The 24,661-nt window shown below is 41.0% G+C and overlaps 1 protein-coding gene across 1 annotated transcript in view; it reads left to right on the forward strand.

Moving 5' to 3' along the window:
• The window catches only part of FBXO10 (F-box protein 10), a 641,472-nt gene that overhangs the window by 120,062 nt on the left and 496,749 nt on the right, over window positions 1-24,661 (forward strand). The window contains exon 2 of the mRNA XM_053702717.1: window positions 13,774-13,896. The gene's annotated coding sequence lies outside the window, so the exon portion shown is untranslated. The remainder of the gene's footprint in view (window positions 1-13,773; window positions 13,897-24,661) is intronic.

A 24,661-nucleotide genomic window follows, 5' to 3' on the forward strand; every position in this document is an offset into this window, starting at 1 on the left:
TCGCTTTCAAGTTTTTTAACATTTGAGTAACATGTCCCTTTAAACATTTATAATAGGGGGCAGAGCTAGAGATCAGTGTGAGCAGACGTGCCTGAGTTAAGCTCTGTAATATTTTTAACATAAAAGGAGCATATATGCAAATTAAAATAGCTAAAAACTGCCTAAAAGAACTGTGACAATAGCTTGAGACTGCAGCTGGGGCCAGAGAACTATAATTTTGGAGATTGGACGGCTGTACGCCTGCAGCAGGCTGGATAGAGGTGGTGACTGATAGAGGCCTACACATTCAGCCGCAACTTGGAGTTCTTCCCTTATACTATGCGGGACCTACCATCAATCACCGTAAGCTGTGAGGGACTTTGGAGGAGACTGAATAAACGGAGGGAGCTGTCCGGGAGCTACCGCAGACGGCGAAGTTCTGTAGTACCTGCCGACACCATCATCGGATTAACAAACAGCTGGAGACGCTTGTGCTGCAAAGATAAACCCCCCGGTGCGAGGATAGACCTAGCAGTGCCAGGAGCCTTCGACTAACAAGTGGGGACACAGACATACCTCAGAAGGATCCGTTGTCTTGTGATCCTCCCGGGAAGGGGCCGCCATCTTGCCTCAAATTGTAAGTGAGTCAGAGTAAAGCACTACACATACACCCTGCAGCGCTAGCCATATAACCTAATAATAGGTGCTCCAGACCTCAACGCTACACAGGGGCCATAGAGAGAGGGCTGCTCCCTGCCCTAGGAGGTTGTTGTGCCATATTTTCTTTTAAAATAGGCCACAAAAATATAACATATGGTAGAAGAAAAGGCTGACCTGTTGTGACTACAGTGGAATATTATATGTGAAGCAGTTAGCAGGTTGACACTTCATCAGGGTACTATAGTCAAAAGGAGATTGCCCATTCACCTTAACACCCACAGAGTTGTACATACAAATTTCATTGCAGATTACCACTGGGTGCAGGGCTGGAAAATAGCTATAAAACACACCAGCAGACTGTGAAAGTAGGTTTGAATGGACTCTATACTCAGTCCCTCCTTCATATAGCAGTGATTTAGTCTCCATAGGGAACAGGAAAACAGTCTGGGCCAGCAATACAGCTCAACACAACCCAAACACCACAGAAGAGACTACTCTTAATACCCTCTCCCCTTCCTTTTCCTGCCAGCCTTTAGGGGCGACAGGTCATATCCCCTACACCTTTTCCCGTGATCGTCGTGTGAAGACAACGGCCCTGGGGAGAAGGGTATATTTAGAACGTTAAGCCTTAAAGTTAGGGAAAGAGACATATCTGGAGCCATACAGTTTAAAAATTTTGCCTATATGATATCTCAGACCCACAAATAAAGGCGACTCCAAGACAACTGTTAACCCACACCTCCGAACTGTAAGTGCTGGCATGTAGTCTGCACGGCAGAGCCACAGGGGGAGTCAGTCTAGCAAACCAATAAGCAGAACAAATTGAACTCTTTAAGCCTATGGGATAATAATACCCTCCCGCTCTCGACAATACTACAATATGTGACCACAACAGGGGAGATAAGAGATATTGCGATACCATAATAACCACTAACTACTGTTTCTCCAAACATGGCCACGTGTAAAGGACAAACCGACCACAATACTAAATAGGTTCTCTCACGGGTGGGACCTAAGCATCTACTACAAAGGGATTGTACATACCCCTTAACAATAAAATGGCCTCTAGGAAAATACTGAAGGGGGATAAGTCAGTTACTAAACCTTCCACAGTGTCCTCCTTCTTTAAGTCTTCGCAATCTAACAAATCCAACAAAGACAAGGAGGCAGAGGGGGATTTGGATCACGACTCTACACCACATATAGAAGATAACACTCCACTAACTAAAGCTGACTTGCGGACCCTGGTCTCAAAAAAAGACATTGAAAGGATAAGCTAGATGCCCTGGAGAATAGGAGCAGGAGGAACAATCTCAGGTTGAAAGGAGTTCCAGAGGAAATAACCACTGCAGAGTTACCAGCATATCTAGAGCAACTTTTCACCCAGATCACAAGCTCGCCTTTAGATTACACCTTCCATGTCGAGAGGGCTCATAGAGAGCTAAAAGCCAAACCTAAGGCGGGCCTCCCACCAAGAGATATAGTGATTAAAATGACTTTCTTTCCAGACAAAGAGAAGATCATCCAGGCTGCTAGAAAACAAACCACTTTCAAATTTCAAGGCAATGTGATCCAATTCTACCAAGACCTGAGCCTCCGGACTTTGCGATGGTGAAGTGCCCTACGACTCCTTACCTCTTTGTTGAGGAAACAGCAGATACAATACAGATGGGGTTTCCCTTTCGCACTAATTATAACAAAAGATACTAAAATCATAACTATCAAGGAGCCAGAAGATATTCCCGAAGAGTGTGAGATGTTGGGTTTGGAGGCCCCTCCGCTACCTGAGAGAGAACCAACTTTGGCACAAAGGCCAACATCTACACCTACAGAGGACCAATCAAAGTGGCACAAATCAAGACAAAAGAAGCTGAAGACAAAAGAGCCCAGAGATAAAGAACTCTAACTAAAGACTTTTCCAACTGGGCTCTACGGCCGGGACAACTAAGTGGAAGAAGACGCTGAAAGGAGTCAACCAGGCTATGTATAACTTACAACATAGGCAAATTAGTATACAGATATTTACTCTGAATTCCATAGGCGGTGTTTATGTTTACCTTATTGTTATATGACTAATGTTTTCTAATGCTTTTCTATTAGGATAATGTTGATATGTCTAGACGGGCTCTCCCAGCCCTCCCCTTTATAAAGGGATAAAAAGGGAAAATGCAACATTTAATAAATTATTATTTTCAAATGTATTATCCCAATGTTGGGGATAAAGTATTGGTAATTGTTCCCACTAGTGGGATATGTTTTCCCTCCCCAAATATTTTTTTTCTCCCCAGTGACATTTCCGCGGCGCACTCCTGTAAAATCCAGGCTCCAAAGACTAGCAACACAACGAGTAAGACTTATCATCTTAAGGTAAATACCGACATATATAACACACCCAGACATGTAGTATCACATAATGATAATGTCAGAGGACTCAACACTGATACCAAACGGAGGGTAGCTATGTCCCAATACACACTTCTAATTGCCATAGACACACCTCCTTAACACTAGCATTCCAAAATACTGGGCAAAGCATTTTAGCACACACTATCATGCCACAATGGATACAAAAAAAAGAGGGGTCTCAATTCTAATACATTCCTCCATTAACTTTACCCATGAAAACACCTTAGCGGACCCGGGAGGTCGATACCTAATAGTCAGAGGGCGGATGCTGGATACTGAGGTTACCTTATGTAACATCTGCGCCCCCCCATAGAAAATCAACATGATTTCTTCAGACACATTTCCCATCTTTTAACTCAATGGTCCCAAACTAAAATTATACTAGCAGGAGACTTTAATATAACTATGGCCCCACATGCAGCAGTTAACAATGCTTCCTTATCCAGTAAACAACACAGACACAATTGGTTAGTCAAGTCGATACAAGACTCTCTTGTGCCACATGCCATGATTGACACCTGGCACACGCTGTAGGGGTGACGAACAACACTACGTTTTATTCTGCAGCACATAAAACTTACACACGGTTGGACTATATTTATGTTAGCCAGACTCTCCATCCGTTGCTGCAGAGCTCCACTATACACACTTGTGTGTGGTCAGACCACTCTATTTTATCATTAAAGTTGAGTTGGATGCAAGATACTAAACGAAATAGGAAATGGACTTTTGATCCAACTCTTGTGAAAAACCCACAGAGGTATGATAACATTTTGCAGTCATTGGTGGAGTTCTGGGGGATAACCCTATAAACACCTGGGCAGCACATAAAGTGGTAATACGGGGACGGCTTATACAAGAGAAAGCCAGACTAAATCGACAACACAGAACTCTATTAGGACAGTTACATGAAGAGAAAACTAGAGAGACAACACAAGTTAACAGGGTGGGGGGCGATACTACAGACTCTTCAGACTAAGAAAGCAATGCTAGCAAAAATATTAAATTCTCAAGCCGTGAGAGCAATCCAAAAATTGAAAGCACACTATTTAATTTACACTAACAAGCCAGAAAAATATATGGCTCACAAAATTAGAGAGAGATGTAAAGCTTCATCTATCCCTCTTATAGAAACAGAACAAGGGACACTGACGTCTAACCCACAAACCATAGTGGACACATTTGCTACTTTTTACAGCAAATTATAGGACGGAAAAAAAGTCATACATAGTACAGAGATAGACAAATGCACTGAAGAGTTCCTTGAAAATTGCCCATTAAAATTACTTACTAAAGACCAAACTGATAGCCTTAATGCCCCAATCACCAACCAGGAGGTGTTGAGAGCAGTGAGGGACCTTAAGCCCGGTAAAGCAGCAGGCCCTGACGGCTTTTCGGGAGAGTACTATAAATTGTCTGACCAAATTTTGCAACTATATCCTAGAAGGGAATCCTATCCCGAGAGAGCTGTTGTTAGCAAAAATAGTGTTGATCCCCAAACCCGAAAGGGATCATAAAAGATGTAAAAACTACCGACCAATTCCATTAATAAATCAGGACTTGAAACTTTTTACTAAGGTATTAGCAAATCGACTCAAGGAAATTCTCCCTAGTTTGATACATCCAGATCAGGTGGGATTTATTAAATACAGGGAAGCCCCAGATAATATACGTAGAATCACTAACCTTATTCATCATTTAGAGAGACTGAGGACGCCTTCTCTGTTATTGTCGCTAGATGCGGAGAAGGCGTTCAATAGAATTGACTGGGGATACATGATCCTGGTTTTGCAGAAGATGGGCTTTGACGGTTCCTTTATGACAGCTATTTGTGTAATCTACTCGCTGCCCCAGGCTCAGGTGACTGCGGGAGGCTATAGGTCGGCCACCTTCCCCATACTCAATGGCACGAGGCAGGGGTGCCCCCTGTCGCCTCTGTTATTCGTGCTCTGTATTGAACCACTGGCAGCTAGAATAAGAACATACCCAGACATAGAGGGAGTTAAAATAGCACACTCAGAATACAAACTTGCCCTGTTCGCAGATTATATTCTACTAGCAATTACAAAACCCCTCATATCCTTACCCAATTTTTATGCGGTGTTAGCATCTTTCTCGGACATCTCAGGCTACAAAATTAATTTGGATAAATGTGAAGTTCTTCCCATAGCCATTCCCTATCAAACTCAGAAACTAGTGGAGTTAAACTTTGACTTCAAGTGGGTCAAACATATGCTTAAAGGGACACTGTAGCAGAAAAAATTATTTTGTGATTCAGATAGAGAATGCAATTTTAAGCAATTTTCTAATGTACTCCTATTATCAAATTGTCTTCATTTTCTTGGTATGTTTATTTGAAAAGCAAGAATGTAAGTTTAGATGTCAGCCCATTTTAGGTGAACAACCTGGGTTGTCCTTGCTGATTGGACAGCACCTTTAAACAAGTGCTGTCCATGGTTCTGAACCTACAATTTGCTGGCTCCTTAGCTGAGATGCCTTCTTTTTAAATAAAGATTGCAAGAGAATGAAGAAAAATTGATAAAAGAAGTAAATTAGAAAGTTGCTTACAATTACATGCTCTATCTGAATCATGAAAGAAAAAAATTGGGTTCAGTGTCCCTTTAAATACCTGGGGATTAACCTTCCACAACAGATACAACACCTATACAAATACAATTATTCACCTCTATTCCGAAAAATTAGACAAGACATCAAAAAGTGGTGTAAATACAACTTCTCTTGGTTGGGAAGACTGGCAGCAGTCAAAATGACTATTTTACCCCGATTACTTTAGTTATTCAGAGCATTGCCAATAAAGATTGTCAAAACAGATATAGAAAGGCTACAGACAGATCTCTCAGCTTTTATTAGAGGGACAAAATCAGCTAGGATCTCTAAATCCTTAGTACAACGACATAGATCCTTGGGAGGGGTCGGTGGTCCCAATTTGATGGACTATTATAAGGCAGCTAGAATAGCGCAGGACGCAATGGTACTGAAGAGAGAGGAAGAAACCATTTGGATTACCTTAGAGGCAGAAATAGAAGGAAGGGTATACCCGGACTCCATTTTGTGGAACACACAACAGACTAGAGTTAATGACCGTTACTTAGAAAAGCACACAAGAGACCTTACAATTAATTTATGGTGAAAAATAAGGAAGAGAGAAGATATTATTCCAAAGAACTCTTTGTTGATGCCAATTAGTTACCTTTTGCAGGGGGACACACGTAAACATTTACAGAAATGAGAAAATAAGGGCCTCTATAGAGTGGCAGACATTCTTGAGAATGGAGCAGTATTGTCGTTTTCTCACTTACAAGAGAGGATTGCACCCCTCAAGCTACACTGGTTTATATATTTGCAGCTGCAGTCCTCTCTTCGAGAATTCCTCAAAAATGCACCAGGTAGGGTGGCCACGGCATTAGAAGTCTCCAGCATCAGTCCACATAGGCCCAAACACTCTATATCCAGGCTATAAATGGCAATTCAATCCCCCCCCAAACACGCCTAAAACTCACATAATGTTAGCATTGGAACGGGAACTAGACATAGTAAAAGATAGACAGGAATGGGAAACAATATTCCAATCGGGAGATAAGGGCTTATTAAGTGTTGATTTGAGGGAAAACACACTGAAAACAGCCTTCCGATGGTACTTAACCCCAGTTAGGACCTCTCATATGAGCCCTCAGGGAAGCAACTTGTGCTACAGAGGCTGTGGAAAGAGAGGTACATACAAACACATGTGGTGGGATTGTGTGGTTGTCCAAGAGGTTTGGAGGAGGCTCTCTTCATTTATAGGTCAGTTGGTGGATGAGGAGTTTACCCTTGCCATACAGCAGGCATTGCTACACAAACCCATAGAAATTTACCACAAACACCTGAACACCTTCATTAGAATTCTATGTACAGTCACCAGAATATGTATCGCGAGATACTGGAAAATAGGGGCTCCAACATGGACGGAGATATACAATAAAATACAACTAGCATATACTATGTATGAAGAAGCAGTGGGAATTCTAAACAATAGGGAGACAATGCAAAAGGTATGGTTCTATTGGATAAGTAGACAGGAACAATCATCTACGGTCTTAACTTAGCATGAGCCAATGTCGGGTTGGCAGGGGTGCGCCGTGGAACGAGAGTCTCTATTTATCAGGTAATGTACTATCTACAAAGAGAGTTACTGTTATCTCCCCTGTTGTGTGTGTGTGTTGGGGGGGGGTTCTTTTTCTTTTTGTTGTTTTGTAGTTTCGTTAACAAAACTTGAAGACTGACAAACCTCTGTTCTTCTTAGTTTTTAATTTTTGTTTAATCTGATTGCAACTCATCTCACAATTACGTTGTTCTTTGGTGTGCGAAGTCTGATAAAAGTTAAACAGAAAATACACTAGGATGTATCAGTTCCACACTGAAAATAATGGATATTCAAGAAGGTATTCATGCAGGAGTATTATCTACTAATATGACTTAAATGCCTGTATTTCAGAAGTAATGAGAATGTAATGATAAATTCACTTTATATGTACATGGTAAAAAAAAATTCAATAAAGAACTATTTTAAAATAAACATTTATAATAAACTAGTCCTAAAGCCCGTTCACACGGGCCATTTTTTGCAGGGTACAGCGGTCCCACCCCTTGCGCTCTCTCCCTGCCCCTCTCTTTTGCGCTTTCTCTCCCCCCTCTCTTTTGCGCTTTCTCTCCCCCTCTCTTTTGAGATCTCTCTCCCCCCTCTCTTTTGCTCTCTCTCCCCCCCCCCTCTTTTGCGCTCTCTCTCCCCCCTCTTTTGTGCTCTCTCTCTCCCCCCTCTTTTGCACTCTCTCTCTCCTCTCTCTTTTGAGCTCTCTCTCTCCTCCCTCTCTTTTGCGCTCTCTCTCCTCTTCCCTCTCTTTTGCGCTCTCTCTCCCCCTCCCTCTTTTGTGCTCTCTCTCTCCCCCCTCTTTTGCGCTCTCTCTATCCCCCCCTCTTTTGCGCTCTCTCTCCCCCCTCTTTTGCGCTCTCTCTCTCCCCCCTCTTTTGCGCTCTCTCTCTCTCCCCCTCTCTTTTGCGCTCTCTGTCCCCCTCTCTTTTGTGCTCTCTCTCCCCCTCTCTTTTGTGCTCTCTCTCCCCCTCTCTTTTGTGCTCTCTCTCTCACCCCTCTCTTTTGCGCTCTCTCTCACCCCTCTCTTTTGCGCTCTCTCTCTCCCTCCTCTCTTTTGCGCTCTCTCTCTCCCCTGTCTCTCTCCCCCCTCTCTCTCTCTCCCCCCTCTCTCTCCCCTCTCTCTCCCCTCTCTCTCTCTCTCTCTCTCTCTCTCTCTCTCCCCTCTATCTCTCCTCTCTCTCTCTCTCTCTCTCTCTCTCCCCCTCTCTCTCTTTCTCCCCTCTCTCTCTCCCCCTCTATCTCCCCTCTCTCTCTCCTCTCTCTCTCCCCTCTCTATCTCCCCCCTCTCTCTCTCCCTCCCCCTCCCCTCTCTCCCTCCCCTCTCTCTCTCTCCCTCCTCTCTCTCACTCCCCCTCCCCTCTCTCTCTCCCTCCCCCTCTCTCTCTCTCCCTCCTCTCTCTCACTCCCCCTCCCCTCTCTCTCTCCCTCCCCGTCCCCTCTCTCCCTCCCCTCTCTCCCTCCCCCTCACCTCTCTCCCTCCCCTCTCTCTCTCCCTCCCATCTCTCTCCCCCTCTCTCTCTGCCTCTCTCTCTCTCTCTCTCCCTCCCCTCTCTCTCTCTCACTCCCCCTCCCCTCTCTCTCTCACTCCCCCTCTCTCTCTCACTCCCCCTCTCTCTCTCACTCCCCCTCTCTCTCTCACTCCCCTCTCTCTCTCCCCTCTCTCCTCCTCCCCCTCTCTCTCTCTCCTCCCCCTCTATCTCTCCCCCTCTCTTTCTCTTCCCCCCTCTCTTTTGATCTCTCTGTCCCCTTTCTTTTGCTCTCCCTCCCCCTCTCTTTTGCTGTCTCTCCCCTTCTCTTTTGCTCCCTCTCTTGTGCTCTCTTTATCTCTCCTCTTGATCTCTCTCTCCCCTCTTGATCTCTCACCTTTCTTATCTTTTCCCTACCCCCTCTCTCCCCTCTTTTGAGCTGTTTTGAGCTCTCAGACTGCACAGCCTTTCACAGCCCGTCTGGCCCCGCCCCTTCACACTCGGCCACGCCCCCTCACGGCCCTCACGCTCGACCACGCCCCCGTCGTGTTCGGCCACGCCCCCTTTACGATCGGTCACGCCCCCGGCCACGCTCGGTCATGCACACTTCTGCTCGCACTGCAGAGCAGAGACTTAGGGACTCTCAAAGGCCAGGTGTGTTTGTCCTCGTGCTGTGCTGTGCTGTCTACTGCGCATGACAGCTTCAGACAAACACACTTGGCCTTTTATTATATAGGATGTGTTAGTGCAAATAGCACAATTTTACAGAGTATCTCAAAAGTTCACAATATGTTAAAGGGCCATAATAGTCAAAAAATGACATGCTCTAATACATTAGTGCATATAATTTTTCCAGTATCTACCCTGCACTACTGTGTGTTTAACCCATCTAAAGTTGTTAAACACACAGTAGAAGTGTCACTCGGGACCCATGGATCATTGCAGGTCCCAAGCGGAACCTGTTGCAACTAGCCCTGTTAATTGGAACAGTGCTCTTGACCAGCAGGGATCTGCAAGCCCCAAGCAGCACTTCTACTTTGGATCATTTTGACTTTTTGAAGATACAATCTATTAAATTTATTTACGTGTGGAATGATTATTTGTCAAAATCTGAGTAAGAAATTGAATCACAAACAGATATGTTGTATTCTATTTTCTTTTGCTCGCCAGACTTCTCCATACGTATAAGATTCTGCTGACAGAGTAGTGGTAAGTGATATTACTAACGGTATAATACCTCCTGGATTCACATATTTTTGTGCAGCAATGTGACTTTAACCATCAGACATTGTGTGTTTCTGGTGTAGATATCCCAAATTAGAGCCAGTCTGTACCCAGGTGTAGTAGGTTGCAATGTCCAATGTTAGGCCCAGTTTCCATTAAAGGTACATGAAACACAATTTTTTTCTTTCATGATTCAGATAGAGCATGCACGTTTAAACAACTTTTCAATGTATTTATTTTGCTTCATTCTCTTGATATCCTTTGTTGAAAAGCACACACATACACAAATTGAAATGGTGTTTAAAATTGTATTCTCTATCTGAATCGTGAATTAATAATTTGGGGTTTCATGTCCCTTTAAGGTGGTAAATTTTGGAAACCAGTGATTAAAAATATTTATCTCCATTAAAGTCTAAGTGGGATTTTTATGTTACCACCAGTTTCCAAACTTTTAGTTAGCATTAGTGTAGAACATTATACAAATACCGAAGTATCTCTACACTTGAATATTCAAAAGGTTGTCAGACATGCTCTTCACTGCATTTTGAAACCATAGTGTTATGATTTAAACAGTACCACTTAGACTCTGTTATATGTGCCATCTTGTCTAACCTTCTATCTCCTATTTTAGCTGTTTTCTTTATGGATTTTGTTTACTAATTTATACATAATGAAACAACTTGAATTTATTAATATACAATGATAAAATAACAATATGACAAAAAGTCGTTATACCATTTATAATTATAAATGCGCTTATATTACAAATAACAAAGAGAAAATTCCAGGTATCAAGAAAAAGAAAAAAAATGCCCCAGTAAGAAGAAAATGAAAAGAAGAAGAAAAAAAAAAAAAAAAACGTGTAGAATTCAAATATGTGAATATATATATATATCCCCAAAAACTAAAAAGTGTCCATGAAAATAAATGTATATAATATATTTTGTGTGTGTATATGTATGTGTGTGTGTGTGTATATATATATATATATATATATATATATATATATATATATATATATATATTAATGTACTCATCTTTGTTGCCAACGGTTTAGACATTAATGGCTATGTGATGAGTTATTTTGAGGGGACAGCAAATTTACACTGTTATACAGGCTGTACACTCACTACTTTACATTGTAGCAAAGTGTCATTTCTTCAGTGTTGTCACATGAAAAGATATAACAAAATATTTACAAAAATGTGAGGGGTGTACTCAATTTTGTAAGATATTGTGTATGTATGTATATGTGTGTGTGTTGTGTATATGTATATATATATATATATATATATATATATATATATATATATATATATATATATATATATATATATATATATATATATATATATATATATATATATATATATCCACTGTGCGAATCCAAAAAATCAAATTGTCCAGTGATGAATTAAATCAAATCTTTATTGGTATTTGTTCAAGCTTTCTACTTTAGTCTGGTAAGACCTATTCTTTGGGATTATCATTTAGCAATATTACACTATGTTTAGTTTTATTCTGTATGTCTTGCGCACAATCTCACTTGATGAAGATATGATTTACTTCATCACTGGACATTTTTTCCCCCTGCATTTTCTTATTTTTCATTTTTTCGTTTAACCTGGACATTTTTTCTTTTTCTTGTTAGCTGGAGTTTTTTATTTGATATTTGTAATATGCCCATATATACTTATATATAGTCATACAACATTTTGTCATATTGTTATTTTATCATTTATTTACTTAACATTAATATAATGAAAAACAACTTTGCTTTATATTTTCATTATTTGTTTTGCACCTTTTCATGTAATTTAGCTCTGGAAATTGAGTAATTTCTACTTTTCAGAACATAAAATGGACCCAGGTTACTTATCAAGGCTAACCCTACTATATGTTTTTTCACAAATTCACTTTAACAACTGCAAAACATATAGTAACTGTATGACAGTGCCTAGCCTTGTTGTATGTGGACTAAAGCTCAGATTGGCTCCTCAAAATAACGCAAATGGTGGGTGGGATTTGGCTATTGAAAATAAATGCAGTAAAGACTTGGCTGCTATGTCATTCTATAGCAGCAGAACAGAAATATTTTAGAGACAAACACCTTTTACTTTAGTGTAAACATTGTACTTAGTCCCATGCTCTCTAGGAGGCCAAAAAGCAAAATCTGTAACCTATGTTTTCAAAATTCTTCAAACCTCCTAAACCAGCTATTTGATGTTCTGCATTTGCAGAGTACAGCATTTGCTTTTTGGCCTCTCTAGGGAGCATGGGATAAGTACAGTTTTTCATGAAAGCAAGAGGAGTTTGTTATACATTTTTATGTTTGTTTTTTTCTTTGATGTTTTTTAATGTTTAATATCCCTTTAGAGAAAATCATAAATCTCCCTGGGAAATTGATTTAAAAAGATAAAAACATATAGTTATTTTACTGCTCTTTTTATATGTTGATTTGAGTTTTATTGTGCAACATTTTCGTCACCATAAACCAGATTTTCATTTTACTGAAAAGCTGGCAGTTTTGTTTTACACCTTCAGTTTAGTGATTATTTCCTCCTGGAATAACTGAAAATGTATAATTATCAAGCATTTCTAGAACTGGTATTGAAATTACAGTTGTATCATTGTAGAGCATTAAACAGAGATACATAAAACAAAATAGGCTTCAGAATTAGAAGTGATACATTGTTTTTAGATTTATAGCATAATCCCTGTTGGATTTAAATGTAATTCAATAATTAAATGAAGTTCATATATATAGCTCAGCTCTTGAGACTAAAAAGGATACCAGGAGAACAAAGCAAATTAGATAGAGTAAATTGGAAAGTTGTTTTTTTAAAAAAAAAAAAAAAAAAAGCTTCTGTGTTTGGTGCGAAATGCATTAGAATGTTCTGGAATACTTCAGGTTTTTTTTAGTAGTTTTGTGCATGTATATATTACACTTTGCAAAAGAGTTTGGTAAATATTGTAGGTTTTTGCACCAAATTATATCATATCATCTTTGCACCAAAATAGGCAACTAAGATATCCGCACATGTGATGTTAAATACCTAGGACCCTATTTATTATACACAAACAGAAACACCAGGGCAGCTACATTTGTTCAAAATCCAGGAGCCAGTAATTTTTGACCACCTCTTTGATTATATATTTATCTTACACAAACAAATTATATAATAACACAATTAAAAGTTGTATTTGTATTTCAGAGCTGTGAGGCCTAGAAATGTTATACTGTACCAAGCTGAATTTTAGGAGTGTCTGGGAGAAGGGGGGTGGGCAGGCATGAGTGTCTTAGGGGCTCCAAACCAGGGTGTCAAGGCCTAATTTTGAGGTGCAAGTGGGTCCCTGACATCTTGGTTTGTCAAGTCCTGATATTATAAAGTAATTAAAGTAAAGGTAAACTTTGATGAATGAAAGCCCGGTTTTTAAAAATACTATTAAAAACAGGGGCACTTTCATTCATCAAAGTTTTAGAAAGCAGCCGTTTTGTTTAAAAACTTACCTTTCTTCTTTTCACAGCCAGAGCATCTTCCCCCACCCAGAGATCCTCTCTTCACACGTCAGCAATGACTAATCCGGCTTCCTCCAATCACGGCTTTCCCCCCAGGGGAGTCATTGCCTGATTGGAGGAAGCCGGATTAGTCATTGCTGACATGTGAAGAGAGGATCTCTGGGTGGGGGAAGCTCCTCCAGCTGTGAAAAAGAAGAAAGATAAGTTTTAAAACAAAACGGCCGCTTTCTATTCTTTGGTGAATGAAAGTGCCCATGTTTTTAATAGTATTTTTAAAAACCGGGCTTTCATTTATCAAAGTTTACCTTCACTTTAATTTGACATGATATTGTTTTCTGAAGCCTAATTATTCCTTTGTATTGTTACAGCTTATTTGAGCAATGTGTCCTCTATGCTGCTCTTGATGAAGGTGTGATTGTTAATCACTTTTGCTTTATGAAATGGAGCTGGAAGAAAAAAATGAATCACAAACACTTTAAGACGAAAAAAAGGTAAAAAAAATTAAATAAATACTGACAAAAAGTAACAATTAAGTAATTAGGGAATTATATTTGTTTTAGATGGGAAAAAAAAGTTATAAAAAACTTTTTTGTGGTAAGAGAAGTAGAAATTATAAGTGGGCTGCATAATGGTGCACAGTTATTGATTATAGCCTCAAGATAGTAAAATAGTAGTAAAACTGTATTGTGTTGCTGATAAAGTTTATAAACTCAGAGATAAAGATTTCATATCTGCTTTAGGATATATATTCTAAAGTAACAATAAATGTCTGCTTGGGTCATGTAAGAATATGCACTTGGATCATTCTACAAATTGATATTGTCAATATTTTTCCACAACGTAAATCTAGTGTAAGCAGCTCCCATATATGGTTTATAAATTCGCATTCATTTTGCATGATTATTAATAAAGAATCTAAAGAAGGGATGCAAACTGATACATTGCACTGTGAGGAAGAGCTCATTAAACCTGTATGATGTAGAATCAAATTATTCTATTAGTTTTATACCCTCTTGGGTGCTCTTCATTTGTCTGAGCCTACATCATCAGTAGGCTGTATGCAGATCAGTGGGTGCATACTTTGTTTAGCCAGTGGGACAGGTGGTAAGGCATCTGATTGGCTGTATCGCTCACTTATTTCCGCAGAGGGTAGTCACAGCACCTGACGAGGCGTAGAACTAGCTACTGAAATTGTTTGAGCTGAGCTGGAGGTAACCTTCTGTCACAAAGTTTTTGGCTTACTGTCTTTTTTAATTTTCTCAAATTTTTTAAACTTTTAAAACACTGTATTATTTTTTTTTTAATATAGCACTTTAAAATTGAACAAAACAGCATTTATATTATGATTATTTACCTTAGAAACAAACTTCCCAGAGATGATCAATTGCTATGCTATTTAGCTCCCAGCACTACTTTTCTAAAAACATACCTCCCAGTCATCCTACAGTTGTAGGGAAGAATCCTAAATTTTGATTCCTCAATATATTGAAAGGGGCAAGTACTACATTTTTCTTCTATCGTTCATATAAAAGAGCAGTAATTAAACATGGCCATTTTGTACCTAAAAAAGTGTGAGGTAAAAGCTGATTACGTTGAACTGAAAACTAATCGGGATGTATCAGTTGTGTACTGCTTCTTAGAACTTAATGCCTGATGGGTAATTTATTAGCGCTCTACCCCACCACCCACTGGGAGTGTGATTATTTGTAAACCTCATTTTTCTATAACGAATACTTAAGTATTTAAATGTTCAATTCATGTGGGGATTCATTAGGAAAAAACAGCTATGTCAAACGGCAAAGAAGAGTAAAGGAGCTATTTTTAAACAATGTAATACACTTCGGCCAGATTACAAGTGGAGCGGTATCTTAACGTGCGCCCGTAAAGAGGCAAATTTGCCCGTTTACAGGAACAAGTTAAATAACTAGCAATTACAAATCATTGGTTAATACTACCTCCAGCTCGTGGTTTCACTTTGCGCTAAGCTAAATTTTGCTGCTTTTGTTATGAGTATGTGTTGTATCATTAAAGAGATAGGAAAGTCAAAATTAAACTTGCATGATTCAGATAGAGAAGGTACTTTTAAGACACTTTTAAATTCACTTCTATTTTCATATGTGTATCGTTCTCTTGGTATTCCTTGTTAAAATAGAATACGCACATATCCTACACTTGTGGGAGCTAGCTGCTGATTGGTGCCTGCACACATTTGTCTCTTGTGATTGGCTAACTAGATGTGTGCAGCTGGCTGCCAGTAGTATAATGGTGTTCCTTCAGCAAAGGATAACAAGAAGCAAATTTGTTTATTAAAGTAAATTGGAAAGTTGTTTAAAATTGTATGTTCTATCCGAATCCTGAAATAAATTTTTGGCGTTTCCAATCCCTTTAAAAGGGCAGTAAACCTAAAAAATAATTATAAAACATTATCTTAGCGCTAACATTATACATCTAAATATTGCAGAGATCAGCGCTGCGGAATCTGTTTGTGCTCTACAAATACCTGATAATAATAATATTTAATTTTAATTTACCATTTAACAAACCGCCGCTCCTTGTTTTACTGAGCAGGTCTGTTTTTTTTCTAAGTTCATCTGGGCACGCTGTTTAGTCACAGCCGGCCCGATTGCACCATTAAACTAACTAACTAACTAACTAACTAACTAACTAACTAACTAACAGTTACAAACATATATACACATATAAACACAAATACATATGTACACATATATAGTCATATATATAAGTGCATTGGAGCCCTTTGCAGTTGTGAATAATGCATAAATATGTTTTCTTCTGTTATGTGTGATCAGTCCACGGGTCATCATTACTTCTGGGATATTATCTGCTCCCCTACAGGAAGTGCAAGAGGATTCACCCAGCAGAGTTGCTATATAGCTCCTCCCCTCTACGTCACCTCCAGTCATTCTCTTGCACCCAAAGACTAGATAGGAGGTGTGAGAGGACTATGGTGATTATACTTAGTTTTTATAACTTCAATCAAAAGTTTGTTATTTTACAATAGCACCGGAGCGTGTTATTACTTCTCTGGCAGAGTTTGAAGAAGAATCTACCAGAGTTTTTCTTATGATTTTAACCGGAGTAGTTAAGATCATATTGCTGTTTCTCGGCCATCTGAGGGAGGTAAAAGCTTCAGATCAGGGGACAGCGGGCAGTTGAATCTGCATTGAGGTATGTAGCAGTTTTTATTTTCTGAATGGAATTGATGAGAAAATCCTGCTATACCGTTATAATGACATGTATGTATACTCTACACTTCAGTATTCTGGGGATGGTATTTCACCGGAATTACTCTGTAAAAGTACATTAAACCTTTTAATAGGTATTTAATTCATGTTAAACGTTTTTGCTGGAATGTAGAATCGTTTGCATTTCTGAGGTACTGAGTGAATAAATATTTGGGCATTATTTTTCCACTTGGCAGTTTGCTTGTTTTGATTATGACAGTTTCGTTTCTCTCTCACTGCTGTGTGTGAGGGGGAGGGGCCGTTTTTGGCGCTCTTTGCTACGCATCAAAAAATTTCCAGTCAGTTACACTTGTATTTTCTGCATGATCCGGTTCATCTCTAACAGAACTCAGGGGTCTTCAAACTTCTTTGAAGGGAGGTAGATTCTCTCAGCAGAGCTGTGAGATTTATGTAGTGACTGTGTTTTAAAACGTTGCTCTGTGATTTTTATGTTTAAAATTTAATTAGTGTTGCTTTACTAATGGGAACAAACCTTTGCTAACAAGTTGTGTTGTTTTTAAAGAGTGATGCTATAACTGTTTTTCAGTTCATTATTTCAACTGTCATTTAATCGTTTAGTGCTTCTTTGAGGCACAGTACGTTTTTGTTAAATAAGATTGTAACCAAGTTGCATGTTTATTGCTAGTGTGTTAAACATGTCTGATTCAGAGGAAGATACCTGTGTCATTTGTTCCAATGCCAAGGTGGAGCCCAATAGAAATTTATGTACTAACTGTATTGATGCTACTTTAAATAAAAGCCAATCTGTACAAATTGAACAAATTTCACCAAACAGCGAGGGGAGAGTTATGCCGTCTAACTCGCCTCACGTGTCAGTACCTGCGTCTCCCGCCCGGGAGGTGCGTGATATTATGGCGCCTAGTACATCTGGGCAGCCATTACAGATAACATTACAAGATATGGCTACTGTTATGACTGAAGTTTTGGCTAAGTTACCAGAACTAAGAGGCAAGCGTGATCACTCTGGGGTGAGAACAGAGTGCGCTGATAATTCTAGGGCCATGTCTGATACTGCGTCACAGCTTGCAGAGCATGAGGACGGAGAGCTTCATTCTGTAGGTGACGGTTCTGATCCAAGCAGATTGGATTCAGATATTTCAAATTTTAAATTTAAATTGGAAAACCTCCGTGTATTACTAGGGGAGGTCTTAGCGGCTCTTAACGATTGTAACACTGTTGCAATACCAGAGAAAATGTGTAGGTTGGATAAATACTTTGCGGTACCGGCGAGTACTGACGTTTTTCCTATACCTAAGAGATTAACTGAAATTGTTACTAAGGAGTGGGATAGACCCGGTGTGCCGTTCTCACCCCCTCCAATATTTAGAAAGATGTTTCCAATAGACGCCACCACACGGGACTTATGGCAAACGGTCCCTAAGGTGGAGGGAGCAGTTTCTACTTTAGCTAAGCGCACCACTATCCCGGTGGAGGATAGCTGTGCTTTTTCAGATCCTATGGATAAAAAATTAGAGGGTTACCTTAAGAAAATGTTTGTTCAACAAGGTTTTATATTGCAACCCCTTGCATGCATCGCGCCGATTACGGCTGCGGCAGCATTTTGGATTGAGTCTCTGGAAGAGAACCTTAGTTCCGCTACGCTGGACGACATTACGGACAGGCTTAGAGTCCTTAAACTAGCTAATTCATTCATTTCGGAGGCCGTAGTACAACGGCTAAGAATTCAGGATTCGCCATTCAGGCACGTAGGGCGCTGTGGCTAAAATCCTGGTCGGCTGATGTAACTTCTAAGTCCAAATTACTTAATATACCTTTCAAGGGGCAAACTTTATTTGGGCCCGGTTTGAAAGAAATTATCGCTGACATTACAGGAGGTAAGGGCCACGCTCTACCTCAAGACAAAGCCAAAGCTAAGGCTAGACAGTCTAATTTTCGTCCCTTTCGGAATTTCAAAGCAGGTGCAGCATCAACTTCCACTGCACCAAAACAGGAAGGAGCTGTTGCTCGTTACAGACAAGGCTGGAAACCTAACCAGTCCTGGAATAAGGGCAAGCAGGCCAGAAAACCTGCTGCTGCCCCTAAGACAGCATGAACCGAGGGCCCCCGATCCGGGACCGGATCTAGTGGGGGGCAGACTCTCTCTCTTCGCCCAGGCTTGGGCAAGAGATGTCCAGGATCCCTGGGCGCTAGAGATCATATCTCAGGGATACCTTCTAGACTTCAAATTATCTCCCCCACGAGGGAGATTTCATCTGTCAAGGTTGTCAACAAACCAAATAAAGAAAGACGCGTTTCTACGCTGTGTACAAGATCTATTATTAATGGGAGTGATCCATCCGGTTCCGCGGTCGGAACAAGGACAAGGGTTTTACTCAAACCTGTTTGTGGTTCCCAAAAAAGAGGGAACTTTCAGGCCAATCTTGGATTTAAAGATCCTAAACAAATTCCTAAGAGTTCCATCGTTCAAAATGGAAACTATTCGGACAATCTTACCCATGATCCAAAAGGGTCAGTACATGACCACAGTGGATTTAAAGGATGCTTACCTTCACATACCGATTCACAAAGATCATTACCGATATCTAAGGTTTGCCTTCTTAGACAGGCATTACCAGTTTGTAGCCCTTCCATTCGGATTGGCTACGGCTCCAAGAATTTTCACAAAGGTTCTGGGTGCCCTTCTAGCGGTTCTGAGACCGCGAGGAATTTCGGTAGCTCCGTACCTAGACGACATTCTGATACAAGCTTCAAGCTTTCAAACTGCCAAGTCTCATACAGAGTTAGTTCTGGCTTTTCTAAGGTCGCATGGATGGAAAGTGAACGAAAAGAAGAGTTCTCTCTTGCCTCTCACAAGGGTTCCATTCTTGGGGACTCTTATAGATTCTGTAGAAATGAAGATTTATCTGACAGAAGACAGATTAACAAAGCTTCTAAATGCATGCCGTGTCCTTCATTCCATTCAACTCCCGTCAGTAGCTCAATGCATGGAGGTGATCGGCTTAATGGTAGCAGCAATGGACATAGTACCCTTTGCACGCCTACATCTCAGACCGCTGCAATTGTGCATGCTGAGTCAGTGGAATGGGGATTACTCAGATTTGTCCCCCACTCTGAATCTGGATCAAGAGACCAGAAACTCTCTTCTATGGTGGCTTTCTCGGCCACATCTGTCCAGGGGGATGCCTTTCAGCAGGCCGGACTGGACAATTGTAACAACAGACGCCAGCCTTCTAGGTTGGGGCGCTGTCTGGAATTCTCTGAAGGCTCAGGGACAATGGAGTCAGGAGGAAAGTCTCCTGCCAATAAACATTCTGGAATTGAGAGCAGTTCTCAATGCCCTTCTAGCTTGGCCCCAGTTAAAGACTCGGGGGTTCATCAGGTTTCAGTCGGACAACATCACGACTGTAGCTTACATCAACCATCAGGGAGGGACAAGAAGCTCCCTAGCAATGATAGAAGTATCAAAGATAATTCGCTGGGCAGAGTCTCACTCTTGCCATCTGTCAGCAATCCACATCCCGGGAGTGGAGAACTGGGAGGCGGATTTCTTGAGTCGCCAGACTCTTCATCCGGGGGAGTGGGAACTTCATCCGGAGGTCTTTGCCCAAATACTTCGACGTTGGGGCAAACCAGAGATAGATCTCATGGCGTCTCGCCAGAACGCCAAACTTCCTCGCTACGGATCCAGATCCAGGGATCCGGGAGCGGTTCTGATAGATGCTTTGACAGCACCTTGGAACTTCAGGATGGCTTATGTGTTTCCACCCTTCCCGCTGCTTCCTCGATTGATTGCCAAAATCAAACAGGAGAGAGCATCAGTGATTCTAATAGCGCCTGCATGGCCGCGCAGGACTTGGTATGCAGATCTAGTGGACATGTCATCCTGTCTGCCGTGGTCTCTACCTCTAAGACAGGACCTTCTGATTCAGGGTCCATTCAAACATCAAAGTCTAACTTCTCTGAAGCTGACTGCTTGGAAATTGAACGCTTGATTTTATCAAAACGTGGGTTTTCTGAGTCGGTTATTGATACCCTGATACAGGCTAGGAAGCCTGTTACCAGAAAGATTTACCATAAAATATGGCGTAAATACCTATACTGGTGTGAATCCAAAGATTACTCCTGGAGTAAGGTTAGGATTCCTAGGATATTGTCTTTTCTACAAGAAGGTTTAGAAAAGGGTTTATCGGCTAGCTCATTAAAGGGACAGATCTCAGCTCTGTCCATCTTGTTACACAGGCGTCTGTCAGAAAATTCAGACATCCAGGCCTTTTGTCAGGCTTTAGCTAGGATCAAGCCTGTGTTTAAAACTGTTGCTCCGCCATGGAGTTTAAACTTAGTTCTTAACGTTTTACAGGGTGTTCCGTTTGAACCCCTTCATTCCATTGATATAAGATTGTTATCTTGGAAAGTTCTATTTTTAATGGCTATTTCCTCGGCTCGAAGAGTCTCTGAGTTATCAGCCCTACATTGTGATTCTCCTTATCTGATCTTTCACTCAGACAAGGTAGTTCTGCGTACTAAACCTGGGTTCTTACCTAAGGTTGTCTCTAACAGGAATATCAATCAAGAGATTGTTGTTCCCTCCTTGTGTCCAAATCCTTCTTCAAAGAAGGAACGTCTTCTACACAATCTGGATGTAGTTCGTGCCCTCAAGTTCTACTTGCAGGCAACTAAAGATTTTCGCCAAACTTCTTCCCTGTTTGTCGTTTATTCTGGACAGAGGAGAGGTCAAAAAGCTTCTGCTACCTCTCTCTCTTTTTGGCTTCGTAGCATAATACGTTTAGCCTATGAGACTGCTGGACAGCAGCCTCCTGAAAGAATTACAGCTCATTCCACTAGAGCTGTGGCTTCCTCTTGGGCCTTTAAGAATGAGGCCTCTGTTGAACAGATTTGCAAGGCTGCAACTTGGTCTTCGCTTCATACTTTTTCCAAATTTTACAAATTTGACACTTTTGCTTCTTCGGAGGCTATTTTTGGGAGAAAGGTTCTTCAGGCAGTGGTTCCTTCTGTATAATGAGCCTGCCTATCCCTCCCGTCATCCGTGTACTTTTGCTTTGGTATTGGTATCCCAGAAGTAATGATGACCCGTGGACTGATCACACATAACAGAAGAAAACATAATTTATGCTTACCTGATAAATTCCTTTCTTCTGTTGTGTGATCAGTCCACGGCCCGCCCTGTTTTTTAAGGCAGGTACATATTTTTTAAATTATAATTCAGTCACCACTACACCCTTGGCTTCTCCTTTCTCGTTGGTCTTTGGTCGAATGACTGGAGGTGACGTAGAGGGGAGGAGCTATATAGCAACTCTGCTGGGTGAATCCTCTTGCACTTCCTGTAGGGGAGCAGATAATATCCCAGAAGTAATGATGACCCGTGGACTGATCACACAACAGAAGAAAGGAATTTATCAGGTAAGCATAAATTATGTTTTCTCCAACATAGGTGTGTCCGGTCCACGGCGTCATCCTTACTTGTGGGATATTCTCTTCCCCAACAGGAAATGGCAAAGAGCCCAGCAAAGCTGGTCACATGATCCCTCCTAGGCTCCGCCTTCCCCAGTCATTCTCTTTGCCGTTGTACAGGCAACATCTCCACGGAGATGGCTTAGAGTTTTTTAGTGTTTAACTGTAGTTTTTATTATTCAATCAAGAGTTTGTTATTTTAAAATAGTGCTGGTATGTACTATTTACTCTGAAACAGAAAAGAGATGAAGATTTCTGTTTGTAAGAGGAAAATGATTTTAGCAACCGTTACTAAAATCGATGGCTGTTCCACACAGGACTGTTGAGAGGAATTAACTTCAGTTGGGGGAACAGTGAGCAGACTTTTGCTGCTTGAGGTATGACACATTCTAACAAGACGATGTAATGCTGGAAGCTGTCATTTTCCCTATGGGATCCGGTAAGCCATTTTATTACAGACAGTAAATAAGGGCTTCACAAGGGCTTTTTAAGACTGTAGACATTTTCTGGGCTAAATCGATTTATATATAAACATATTTTATACTCCATAGCCTTGAGGAATTATTTTAATCTTGGGAATTTTGTAAAATAACCGGCAGGCACTGTATTGGACACCTTATTCTCTAGGGGCTTTCCCTAATCATAGGCAGAGTCTCATTTTCGCGCCTGTATTGCGCACTTGTTTTTGAGAAGCATGACATGCAGATGCATGTGTGAGGAGCTCTGATACATAGAAAAGACTTTCTGAAGGCGTCATTTGGTATCGTATTCCCCTTTGGGCTTGGTTGGGTCTCAGCAAAGCAGATACCAGGGACTGTAAAGGGGTTAAATATAAAAACGGCTCCGGTTCCGTTATTTTAAGGGTTAAAGCTTCCAAATTTGGTGTGCAATACTTTTAAGGCTTTAAGACACTGTGGTGAAATTTTGGTGAATTTTGAACAATTCCTTCATACTTTTTCGCAATTGCAGTAATAAAGTGTGTTCAGTTTAAAATTTAAAGTGACAGTAACGGTTTTATTTTAAAACGTTTTTTGTACTTTGTTATCAAGTTTATGCCTGTTTAACATGTCTGAACTGCCAGATAGACTGTGTTCTGAATGTGGGGAAGCCAATGTCCCTTCTCATTTAAATAGATGTGATTTATGTGACACAAAATTTAGAGAAAATGATGCCCAAGATGATTCCTCAAGTGAGGGGAGTAAGCATGGTACTGCATCATCCCCTCCTTCGTCTACACCAGTCTTGCCCACACAAGAGGCCCCTAGTACATCTAGCGCGCCAATACTCCTTACTATGCAACAATTAACGGCTGTAATGGATAATTCTATCAAAAACATTTTAGCCAAAATGCCCACTTATCAGCGAAAGCGCGACTGCTCTGTTTTAGAAAATACTGAAGAGCATGAGGACGCTGATGATATTGTTTCTGAAGGGCCCCTACACCAGTCTGAGGGGGCCAGGGAGGTTTTGTCTGAGGGAGAAATTTCAGATTCAGGGAAAATTTCTCAACAAGCTGAACCTTATGTGATTACATTTAAATTTAAGTTGGAACATCTCCGCGCTCTGCTTAAGGAGGTGTTATCCACTCTGGATGATTGTGAGAATTTGGTCATCCCAGAGAAACTATGTAAAATGGACAAGTTCCTAGAGGTCCCGGGGCCCCCCGAAGACTCTAAACAAACGCACCACTATACCCATAGAAGATAGTTGTGCTTTCAAAGATCCTATGGATAAAAAATTAGAAGGTTTGCTTAAAAAGATGTTTGTTCAGCAAGGTTACCTTCTACAACCAATTTCATGCATTGTCCCGGTCACTACAGCCGCGTGTTTCTGGTTCGATGAGCTAGAAAAGGCGATCACTAGTAATTCTCCTTCTTATGAGGAGATTATGGACAGAATCCGTGCTCTCAAATTGGCCAATTCTTTCACCCTAGACGCCACTTTGCAATTGGCTAGGTTAGCGGCGAAAAATTCTGGGTTTGCTATTGTGGCGCGCAGAGCGCTTTGGTTAAAATCTTGGTCAGCGGATGCGTCTTCCAAGAACAAATTGCTTAACATTCCTTTCAAGGGGAAAACGCTGTTTGGCCCTGACTTGAAAGAGATTATCTCTGATATCACTGGGGGCAAGGGCCACGCCCTTCCTCAGGATAGGTCTTTCAAGGCCAAAAATAAACCTAATTTTCGTCCCTTTCGTAGAAACGGACCAGCCCCAAGTGCTACGTCCTCTAAGCAAGAGGGTAATACTTCTCAAGCCAAGCCAGCCTGGAGACCAATGCAAGGCTGGAACAAGGGAAAGCAGGCCAAGAAACCTGCCACTGCTACCAAGACAGCATGAGATGTTGGCCCCCGATCCGAGACCGGATCTGGTGGGGGGCAGACTCTCTCTCTTCGCTCAGGCTTGGGCAAGAGATGTTCTGGATCCTTGGGCGCTAGAAATAGTCTCCCAAGGTTATCTTCTGGAATTCAAAGGGCTTCCCCCAAGGGGGAGGTTCCACAGGTCTCAATTGTCTTCAGACCACATAAAAAAACAGGCATTCTTACATTGTGTAGAAGACCTGTT

This window comes from Bombina bombina, chromosome 2 (genome assembly GCF_027579735.1).
Source record: "Bombina bombina isolate aBomBom1 chromosome 2, aBomBom1.pri, whole genome shotgun sequence".
NCBI lineage: Eukaryota > Metazoa > Chordata > Amphibia > Anura > Bombinatoridae > Bombina > Bombina bombina.